This window comes from Bos grunniens, chromosome 23 (genome assembly GCF_055505025.1).
Source record: "Bos grunniens cultivar Pamir isolate PY7600 chromosome 23, Bosgru_T2T1.0, whole genome shotgun sequence".
NCBI classification, from domain to species: domain Eukaryota; kingdom Metazoa; phylum Chordata; class Mammalia; order Artiodactyla; family Bovidae; genus Bos; species Bos grunniens.
In genome coordinates, this window is record NC_141187.1 from 32,871,986 (window position 1) to 32,879,501 (window position 7,516).

The 7,516-nt window shown below is 44.7% G+C and overlaps 3 non-coding genes across 3 annotated transcripts; all 3 read right to left on the reverse strand.

The window, feature by feature from the left end:
- Positions 1 to 1,690: 1,690 nt before the first annotated feature.
- Positions 1,691 to 1,763, reverse strand: TRNAV-UAC (transfer RNA valine (anticodon UAC)). Its single transcript has one exon. It is a non-coding gene; the product is annotated as a tRNA-Val (tRNA).
- Positions 1,764 to 4,086: 2,323 nt separating this feature from the next.
- On the reverse strand, positions 4,087 to 4,160 carry TRNAT-AGU (transfer RNA threonine (anticodon AGU)). The gene has a single exon. It is a non-coding gene; the product is annotated as a tRNA-Thr (tRNA).
- A 3,282-nt stretch (positions 4,161 to 7,442) lies between these two features.
- Positions 7,443 to 7,516, reverse strand: TRNAI-AAU (transfer RNA isoleucine (anticodon AAU)). Its single transcript has one exon. It is a non-coding gene; the product is annotated as a tRNA-Ile (tRNA).

The following is a 7,516-nucleotide window of genomic DNA, read 5'->3' on the forward strand; positions in this document are numbered from 1 at the left end:
ACTGGAAAAGACCCTGACGTTGGGAAAAATTGAGGGCAGGAGGAGAAAGGGGACAGAGGATGATCTGATTGGATGGCATCATCGATACAGCGGACATGAATTTGAGCAAACTCTGGGAGATAGTGAAGGGCAGGGAAACCTGGCGTGCTGCAATCCGTGGGGTCCCGTAGAGTGGGACACGACTTAGCGACTGAACAGCAGCAACAACGGAAATACCATGTGCGGTATTTTATGTGTTTTTTAAATTAAAAAAAAAAAAAAGTCTGTCCCTAAAATACACGCGCCACCGACTCAATGTACCATTAAAACATTTCCCCCTGTCCTTTCTCACTTGTGAGAAATCCCTCACTCGGCCCGGCAAATCCAAAGTGCGCTGTTCATGGTCCTGACTCCGGGAATAGTTCTGGTTTCCCGGGGGCGACGCGGACCTTCTCCGCCTGCCCGTCGCGAGCTTCGTGTTGATCTGGATGCCGAGTCCCCGAACCGTCCGAGAAGAGCCGCTGCTGGCCTAGATACCCTGCCTGCGAGGGTCCCCAGGCCCCGTTCCGTGTGTGTCTGTCCCACAGCCTTGTCTCGAAACACACACGCAGACAAACGCACCTCCACTCCATTCCGATCTCAACCTGGGACTGTTCTGTGCCTAAATGGAACTGTCTTTTGAACCCGGGGAAGCGACGGGTCTGTGCGACTGAAGGACAACCCGTGGCAGAATGTGACCAGTCCGCCCAGGCAAACCTAGGTGGGTGGGTAATTGGGTCCGGCTGCAGATGACCGCGTGCTGCCTTCCGCGTGCAGATGACCCAAGCTCCCGGCCAAGGGGCGAGTCGGCGTCGACCGCGTGGTGGAAACATTTGAGCAGAGATTCGGATCCAGGCGGACTACGGAATAATTCTCTGAGGGTACTGGTGGGGATCTGCACGTGGACCCGGGGAATTAGGAGAAAAAGGAAAGGACAGTGAGATTAAGCAACGGTCTCCACCCGACACAAGATCTCCGTGTAGTTTCTGGGGACAGGAAACTTCTGATTCATTGCTTCCATCCCCTCCGCCATTCCTTTCCACCTTCTGCGCACACAGATTTTATGTCGAAGGTTTTTGAAAATATTTCTGGTACGGGGGGAAAAAAAAATTGCCAGAGATGGGAGACATCTGGAAACCTCCCCTTTTTTCCGTCTGTTGGTTTTAGCTTCTTGTTTGACTGATTGCATTCTTTCGTTGATTCACTTGTACTGCTGTAGGCCTACCTCAGTTGCTTCGGGCCAGCTGCTTGCATTTCAAATCATTTGCCCACAGGCTAACAGTGAAAGCGAAAACAATAAAGTTTGGTGAAGAAAATGTAGCGAAATACTTCCATGCATTTGAGATGAGCGACTATATGTTAGACAGGACAGAAGGCGCACTAAGCGTCCAGGACATAATAAGCACTAAGCTACCCCCGTACCTCACAAAATCCGACCCCTTTTTCCTCAAAATTGCTCTAGGAGAGAACATTATAGTTGACACATTGTAAAGCTGCTGGAGTCAGAGGAACGTCAAGAAATGTTAAACTACAGTAAGTATTTTAAAAGGCCGTAGGTGAGAGCACGGGTGCTCTGAGGATACGTTGGAATCGGGAACCTTGGAGAGGGCAGCAAAATCCCAAGGAAATCTTTGCACTTGTCTATAAGACAGCAAAAGCCGGCGGCTTGGGCTGTTTCCGCCCGGTTTCGAACCGGGGACCTTTCGCGTGTAAGGCGAATGTGCTAACCGCTACACCACGGAAACGTCACGCCCGCATGAGGTATTACAAGTCCCATAAAACGGCATACTCGGTTCCTTGGTTGCTCCCCACTCCCCCCGCCCCCCGTCACGCCCCCAATCTAGTAATTTTGAATATTTCTCTTGCAGAATGTGTTCACTCGCGGTGCCTTGCTTTCCATCGTTTCAAAAACTTTTGCTAAAAGAATAATATCGAAATTCTATGGCTCATACTGCTACTGCTGCTGCTAAGTCGCTTCAGTCGTGTCCGACTCTGTGCGACCCCATAGACGGCAGCCTACCAGGCTCCCCACCAAACCTAACTCGGTGGTGGGGGTGGTTTAGTCGCTAAGTCGTGTCCGACTCTTGCCACCCCATGGACTGTAGTCTGCCAGGCTCCTCTGTCCATGGGATTCTCCAGGCTGGACATCTGGAAACAACCCACTGGAGTGGGGATGTTCCCGACCCAGAGATCAAAGCCGGGTCTCCCGCATTGCAGGCAGATTCTTTACCGCCTGAGCTAGGAGGGAGCAGAGTCCAAACACCTTCCCAAACATCAGGCAGGGTGTCCTCAGGTTCCAAGGGCATTTGATTACGAGCAACAACCCGATACTGTCCTGTGCCTTTGATTTCCACCTCTCTTCCTCATCGTCGGAGCCAGAACACAACGCACAGAGTCCTGAAGACCACCGAACTTCCGAGAGGGCCAAACTCGCCTTGGAGGAGACTGCCGAGCGGGGTTGGGATGGCCTGTGCCCTCTTGACTCTGAGAAAGGAGTGCCAAAAGGAGCAGTGTTTGGGAATTCATGGGACTGGATTTTGCGCCGGAATAAGTCGAGGTGGGAGGCATCAGTCAACTTATTATCCAGCGTCACTCACACTGCCCTGGAACGACTGTGCTTTGAGCGATCTGAATCTGTTCAACAGATGCCCACCTTGCCTCTCCTTTGTTTTTCTCTTCATTTCACCTGACCTTCCTCATTGTATTTTCCCTCTTCTCAGTACTTCCCTCGAGGACCAGGAAGGTGCTCAGCAGCGAAATTGTAGTCTTTCATTAAATCCCATGTGAGAAATTCCTGATTTCTTTGCATCAGCTCTGCATCGGCATCTTTCACAAATAGCAGCGCTGAGAGCTCCTGCTCTCAGCAAAACTAAAACTAGGATTGGTCACAACGTTGCAGGAAACAGAGTCGAGAGACAATATTTCCCAATCAGCAAGTTTGGGATTTAGTTTCCCATAATTTGATTAGAAGTTTATTTTTAAGCCAGTAAGGAGTAGCCCCACCATGTACCCAATCCTGACCCTACCAGATGTCCTGAAAAATTATGCAAGCAACTCAAAGGGCCCTTTGAGGTATGTGACTCCTGAACGCACAAAGGCTTTTCGGATCAAAATGTACTTTTTAAACAGTTGAAGTTCATAAACAAAGAATGCTTTAAAAAGTCAGTTTGCCCACACCTTAAAAAAAAAAAAAAAAAAAAAAAAAAGAATATAATTTTGTGTATTTTGTCATTGACTATTCTTTATCCTCTTTTAGATATAACCTCAGTTCTTCTCCTTCCAAAATTTCCAGTATCGTCAAGAGTCCATTTCACATCGAAAAGAGGAAACAGTTACAACACAACTTGATTCACACTACCGTAATTTATATTAGAATGTCTTTCCTCTTCTTTTATTTCTTTTGATTTCATTTCATTCACTAAGGATAAATGAGTAAAAACAATGCTGGATTACCTAGTGATTCAGGAAGACAGCTGCAACATATGAAAGTGCAGAACTTGAAAACACACCCACTGAACGAGACCAGTAAGTCTCTGGCCTTGCTTCATGAAGTATCGTCCATGGAACAGGAGTGTAGCGTCTGAGATTGTAGAAATGCTGACTTTCAGGCCCCTGTTGCAGATGCAGTTATTTAAAACCCTCATTATAATGGATCACACCAGGTCATTCACATGCCCATAAAATTTTGAGAAGCGCGACTGTAAGGCACTACTAAAGTTGGTGCCAAATCGGGGTGGTGGGAGTTCGCGGGGGAGGGGGTGGCTCTGAAGAGGGACATGACAATTCAATGATTCCATGAAGAAAAACAAATGACTCCATTGTGGTAAAAGTTCTAGGAGGCAAACATAATTGAAGAGATCCCACAAAACCAAACTGGCAACTTCTGAGACCTGATCTAAAACGCGAAGGAAACACCGAGAGGCAGTTCTAATTCTCTTCTCAAGACCATCTGAGAACCACCTTTTTATGGCTATCGGGAGAGCATTCCTAGTACTCCCGGGCTTGATGGGAGGTAAACAGATTTCATTTTTTAAACTTGTTTTGCTCTATTTAAAACAGTCTTGCCTGAGGCCCCGCTGGGATTTGAACCCAGGATCTCCTGTTTACTAGACAGGCGCTTTCACCAACTAAGCCACGGAGCCAGCTGCAGTTGACCCTTGGTTCCTAACATTATTTGAAGGAGTTTTCGCTTTCCTGGCTCACCAATGCATTTCTCAAGAACTTAAGATCAACACTACAATCTCAGGACTCTTTCTCAAAATTTCTATCAAGTCTTTTACCCTCTCTTGTCTGAAATATGCACAGAAGTTTACATGCTGAGCCAAGACAAGAAAAACCTTCTGAACCTCTGAACCCTTGAAATTGATAGCCAAGTCCTTTGACTTTTGCACCTTCCTATGGGAGATACTTTTCACTTTCATGCATTGGAGAAGGAAATGGCAACCCACTCCAGGCCAGTGTTCTTGCCTGGAGAGTCCCAGTGACGGCGGAGCCTGGTAGGCTGCCGTCTGTGGGGTCGCACAGAGTCGGACACGACTGAAATGACTTAACAGCAGCATGGGAGATACTAATACTTCTCCCTTTCGAATCTGTAAAAGGAAAACGATGGTGCTTATCAGTCTTGAAACATAGCATGAAATGGAGCGCTTGAAAGGACTTCACCACATCTTTTGCTACGCTCACTGTCAAAGAGCAGTATCTTACAAGAGAGGAGTGTGCCTGTTCATATTTATTTTAGAGCAACGTGGACGGTAAAGGCATGCAAAAGGGAAAAGGAAGGTAAGAATTCAGCAAATGTCAACATGCAAGAATGATGTTTGACACAGAAATACAGACAATTAAAACTTTGGTAGACATGTCTTACATTAAAAATGTCATCAAGTTCTTGACTTGTCTGAGTTCCTAAAATGGACACTTACTGCATAATTATCAGAGAATAGTCCTCTCCTCTGAGCATGAGGCAGTATGCGATGATGCTTTAGAGCTCAAACTCTGATGTCAGACTCCACTGATTCTTTGTTCCAAATCTGTCATTATACTCGTGACTTTGAGAAAATGTAAAACCTCTATTTATTATTTTTATTTACTCAAATTCTTTGAAGAGTGCTGGCAGGTAGTGTAGATTATTTCTAGCCTCAATCTATAAGACTGCTACAAGTGTTCTATATCTAGGCCGCATAAACAATACTGCTTCCACAGGTGCTAGTGAATAGTGTCAGGAAGCTGCCAGTATCTTTTGCAATAACAGACTTTTGTTTTGTGGTTTGTTTTTTTTTTTTTCCCAACAACTGTAGCTTCTCGAGTACTTCTGTAAAGGTAGGTCACATTTTCCATTTATTTCTATTTGAAGAACTCCTTCATTGCAATCACATACTGCTATAGGATTACAATTTTTCTGCCCAATGTGATTGCACTTTATCAAGTATTTTGTGAATTAATGGGAAAACTAAGTTAAGTTAGGAACCACCTGCTGTTAAGCACATCAAAGGCTTAAAAATCAAAGCACACAAATAAGAATAAAACACACACAAACACACACACAAGAGAACAAACCCACCTAACATTAAAGTAACCTTTGGTCTCCCACTTCAAAAAAGAAGGGGTGAGTAATATTGCCTGGGCAAAGTATGATCTCTGTGACGACCCCACGGAAGAACAGTGAACTGGCCATTGTTCTGTCTGAAAATCTTGGATTGTGTCATGGGAACACAGGGCAAGACGGTCTTGCCCTTTATAATGGGCAAGATGTCACAAAGAGCAGTGGTTAAGATGTTTATTGACACAAATGGAAATGTTTTCTGGCCAAGCTAGGAAAGAAAACATTTCAGGTGTTATTTGAAACTTTGTGAGAGAAACTCACCGAACTTCAAGTTCAATATACACCGTATAGCTCCATTTCAGATGTCTTTTACAGGCTGAAGACGAATGTCATTGGTCTGGTTTGCATTTCAGTGTGGGAATGGGACTCTGGGAGAATAATCTGCAGCATGTACCGTCTTGCACAGGTCACCATGTAAATATTTCTGCATGTCCTTCACCAAAGAAGACATCAATCACATTCCTTCAGCTTTTAAGAACTGCCTGTCATGGACCTACTGCCCACCAGGCATTTGTCTCAACTCTGATTTAAGTGGTGGGAAACAGACACATTTCCTATGCGAATTTTGAAACACAAATTTTTATTTTGGAGTATATTTAGAAAAGTTGCAAAAACAATAGAGTTTCTTTGTACCCATTTCAGAGTTTCCTTTAATTAGCTTCTTGGGTTACCACGGTACCTTTATTAAAGCCAAGAAACCAACACTGCTACTTTAATAATAACTAAACTCATGTATTTGTGTGTGTCACATCTGTTCTTACACTAATGTCTTCCCCCCCCACCCACGGGATCCCACATTGCATTCAGCCTCCTCTGGTCTGTGATTATTTCTTGGTGCGGATGAATTATTTTTATCCGGTATTTTTATGACTATCTTCCAGTCTAGGTTTGTCTGATAGTTTTCACACGAAGGCCTGGGCTACAGGTTTCTGGACGAGACCACAGAGATGAAGTACTTGTCCCATCACTTCCTATCAGATGTGACTTGATAGGAGGATAGCTTACCATTAGTGATGCCAACCTTGATCACTTTTAAGGGAGTGTTTGCTGTTTTTCTCCCTGGTGAAGTTTCTTCCTATGTTTTCCTACTTCTTCCTGGATATTTAGAAGCTAGTCGGTCAGGATGGCCCATATTCCAGAAGGGAGAGGTTAAATCTCCATCTCCTGGTGGGTTGGTGGAGAATAGTTCCAACCTTAGTTGGAATGCATCAGTAAGAAAAATACATCCCTTCTCCTGTATTCATTGATTTACTTATTTAATCACTGATTTATAACAGTACGGACTCATGAATACATATTTTATACTTAGTTTGCATCATTATCTCAAACTATATTATTTGTTGTTCAAAGTGTTTCAGGTTTGGCCATTGATGGCTCCAGCTCATAAAGAGACAGCTGACAAAACTGCTTCCTTCCTGCTGTGTTTGTATCAATAGAGTTTTTTCACATAGCATTTGAAAAACCTTGTTTCATCTTTTGCTGATCTAGTTAAGACTCAAGTGTGGAAATGTAGAAAGTGTAGATGGTTTCATAGTCTATTTTAGGAGGAAAATAATCCAGTAAGGTCAGTTTCTTTGCTGGAATCAGTTACCCTGTGGATCAAAATGCGCCAAAGCGATGCTCTATGGCTTGCTGGGTCGCTGACTGCTATCCTTTCGTCCTGCAGATGCGAGTCAAACATGAGGAAAGATGTACGATTCCAGTGACAGTTCTCCCCGAGAGTTCCGTGTCCCAGACATGAACTGGGATGTAAGCGGTGAACCTAAAATGGATGAACCGTCACCTTCTGTGTGTAAGTGTGAAAAACGGTAGTCTTCACACAGCCTGGCCCGTACGGGGATCGAACCCGCGACCTTGGCGTTATTAGCACCACGCTCTAACCAACTGAGCTAACCGGCC